Here is a 3,940-nt window from a genome sequence, read left to right on the forward strand (position 1 = left end):
GGAAGTACATGATTAATATTTTTCTAAAACATATATATTTTTGTTTTTTATACCATAATTTATACATGTTTAACATTTTCCAAATACATGATAACATTTTTAAACAAATATTGTTTTTGATCTACTTTTTCCATAGACATTGTATATTTTTTGTATACATCAGGAATATTTTTTATATACACCAATAACCATATCCAAATAAATGATTAACATTTTTGAAAACTTATATTTTCTGATATCTGCTATTTTCCATACACATTGGAAACATCTTTTCCATAGACATTTAACACCTTTTATATGGATGATTAATATTTCACAAAAAAGTTGATTTTATTTATTTTTTTCATACACATTTTACATTTTTATACAGATCAGAAACATATGTTTATACACATTTAACATTTTTTGCATGCATGATTAATAATTTTCAAATTGTGTATATAAAATGAATTTTATATTAGATATAATCATAAAATTTCGAAAATAAGAAAAATAAATAAAAACGAATGCAATAATGTGAGAAAGGAAGGAAAAAAAGTGTAGAAGGCATGTTCCGTGCTAAGCCGGCCCAATCAGGCGGCTGCATAAAGCAAGACGCCCTGCAGTCTTGCTTGAAGCGAGACATAGGCGCGCTCGTCCATGGAAGGTCTGCGTCAAATAGACACCCAGGGAGCGCTCGACTGAGCCGCCCCATTGGGGTCGAACTATAGCGAGAGTTCGAGCACAAAAATACAAAATATAAAGAATGTGTGCATCGTAGAATTCAAACTTTTGACGGTCTGTTGGTGAACGCATCCTGCCAGCCAGTGAAATTGATGAGTAGTAGTGGTGAATTAGCAACTAAACCTTACTTGAAAAACTGCAATCAAAATTTTGATATTTTGAATAATTTTTCGTAAACACCAACAATTTTAAAAATATCTGAAGATTTTTCTAATATGATAGCAAAATTTGAAAACGTGAATATCTATTAAAACTCTGAACAAGTATTGAAAATGCAAACAATTTTTAAATGCCATAACACAATTTTGAAAATGTGAGCATTTTTTAAAACATGAACAATTTTCAAATTTGCGAATAAATTTTGAAAACAAGAACATCTTTTGGAATTATGAACAAATTTTATAAAAGTTGATCAATTTTTGAATTTGTGAACAAAATTTTAAAACAGGAACTTTATTTGTAGCATTTTTTGGAATTCGCAAACTTTTTTAAAATTGTGAACAAAATTCTAAAAGTAGGAGCATTTTTTAGGCATTCAAACAATTTTTTAAAATAGGAACATTTTTCATGTTTTTTTTTTGAAAAAGGAAAAAGAAAAGGTAAAAGAAGTAACAGAAAAAATAAAAGGTAAAAAGAAAAAGGAAAGAAAAGTTATTTTAAGGATACGTCAAAGATTGACGTATCGAGATCATAGATAGAAAATGCCTAGAAACAGTGGCGGAGCTTCAACGAAAATGTTAGGCGGGCCAAGGTAAAGAAGTGCACAAATTTTCTAGGCATTAGTGCCTACTCGGTGCCTTTTGTTCTCATTGATTTTTTTTACGGGTTAACAAACAAGTTACTGGCAAGATACTTATATCTACCTTGTTACGCATTGTTTGGATGATCTTCTTACATTAACACACACTTAACAAAAAACATTACGCGTTGGATACGAACAACCCGGTAATTTACTAAGAAAAAATATATCTTTATCTACTATTTCTACATATGAATTTATAATAAAATGCATGAATTATGCTCAGTTCAGTCAATGAATAACAAGAATATAATAGTCCAAAGATAATTAGAAATTACCGGGCGACACAGTGGTCAGGAGGTGAACATCCAGCGTTACTCAGTGCCGAGAGTAGACCTGTAGTCTCAGTGGATTTCAACAGTCAGCGGAGGCATTTGGGCAGCACCGCGGCAGGATCCCGACCACCGAGGCTAAGACTGGCCAGTGCGGAGGCTGGAGGGAAGGGAATATTGTGCCACTGCAATGTCGTGTGGTGGAGGGCGAAGCCATGGAATAGGCAACAGCAAGCAAAAAATCATGTGTTTAGCAGCGAGGAGGTTCTCTGATCTGCACGATATGCGGCACAAGATTTGTGCCTGAAGGCGGCGATAGAACTGGTTGGCTATCGCTGCTGCTGTGTTGTGTGTGCTCATGCCGTCGTACGAGGCTTCGATTGGTACATGGATTGTAATAGGCCGAGTGGGCTAACATATAGGTATTAAAAATTTGTAGAAAAACATGGGCGGGCCATGGCCTGGTTTGGCCCCAACAAAGCTCCGCCCCTGCCTAGAAAGACGGATAGTTTTACAACTTAGACACGACTGGCATAGTCAACGTTCGACATGCGTATTACTCTAATCTAGAGCGATCCTACCTCGTGCAGCAGCTCTGCCGCCCTCCAGTCTTGCCCTTCTAAATCGATCTTCTTGAGAAGTTCACTCGTGGAAGGAGCCGCTCCATTAAACACAACATCAATCTTGTGCTTCCACAACATCCACGCAACAATCACAATCACGGTCCATGTCTCCTTCCTAAGCTTTGGTTGTGGATTTATGGAGGTCCACCATTTCATCAGATTGGCATCCACGCTTGGTAGCCAAGTTAGTTTGTCCGAGTGATAGAAGATGGGGAGCCACACTTGCCTAGCAAAGACGCAGCCATGCATGATGTGGTTGATTGTTTCCGGTGCTTGATCACAGAAGGGGCAAGCTGGAGGGTGTGGTAGATGTCGTCGTGCAAGCTTGTCCGCCGTCCAACACCTCTCCCTAGCCGCCAGCCATGCCAAAAACTTACAGGTCGACGGCACCCTCAACCGCCAGATTTGCGTGGCTCTAGTGGCCTCCACTCTCCTAGCAAAGAACGCCCGATAAGCCGATCTTGCCGAGAAGCATCCATTTTTCTCCCAAGCCCAAACTAATTTGTCTTCAATACCGTCCAACAGCTGAATGTGTTGCGTTCTGTCCACAAGCTCCAAGAACTCACTCAATGATTGAGTGCACATGTTAGGCGGCACATCTTGCCACCATCCATCGGCTATAGCTTGTTTCACCGTTCTCTTCCGCGCTCTTTTTTTTAACCGCGGCAAATAAGTTAGGCATGAGGTCTTGGACTCGCTCGTCCCACAACCACCAATCTGTCCAAAACAGTGCCACATCTCCATATCCTAACGTGCACTTTACCGCCGCCTTGTATATGCTCAAGGAATCCAGTGAGACCTGCAAGTTGAACTCACTCCATGGCCGATCATGCTTCGTTCTCATCAGCCAAGGCCATCGTGCTCTGAGAGTGCGTTAAGAAGATGCAAGTTTGGAATGCCAAGGCCGTCGTATTCCTTTGGCATGCAAACTTGGTCCCACGCCCCAAGACAGTGGCCTCCGTGCACATCGCGACATCCCTTCCACAGAAAACCACGACATATCTTGTATGGTGCTTCAATAGTTTTTACTGGCAGATGGAGTGCCACCGTCGCATGTATGGGCATAGACACTAGCGTGGTCTTCACTAGCTCCAAGCGCCCAACCCTGAGAGCAGTCTCGCTTGCCACGCGGGAAGCTGAACAACCATTGTATCCACCAAGTACTGTAACTGCGATGCCGAGATTTTGCGCAAGCCCAACGGTAGTCCCAGGCAACGGCATGGCCATCCCATCACTTGGCATCCCAGTTCAACTATCAGCTGCACTTGCTCCTCCGAACAACGAATAGGGTGTGCAGAGCACTTGGCCATGTTCGTGCGAAGCCCCGAAGCCATGCCCAAAATCTGTGAGGAGCGTGGCACACGCCCTAAGGCTCTGAAGGTCTGGTCTGAGAAATGTGACGACGTCATTAGCATATATTGAGGTCCTATGTCGTAGTCTAGTGGGTGCTAGTGGTGTCAGCACAACAGTCGTTGTCGCACGATGAAGCAAATAGCGGAGGCCCTCCATGACCATAACGAATA

The sequence above is a fragment of the Triticum dicoccoides genome, chromosome 2B (assembly GCF_002162155.2).
Source record: "Triticum dicoccoides isolate Atlit2015 ecotype Zavitan chromosome 2B, WEW_v2.0, whole genome shotgun sequence".
Taxonomy (NCBI): domain Eukaryota; kingdom Viridiplantae; phylum Streptophyta; class Magnoliopsida; order Poales; family Poaceae; genus Triticum; species Triticum dicoccoides.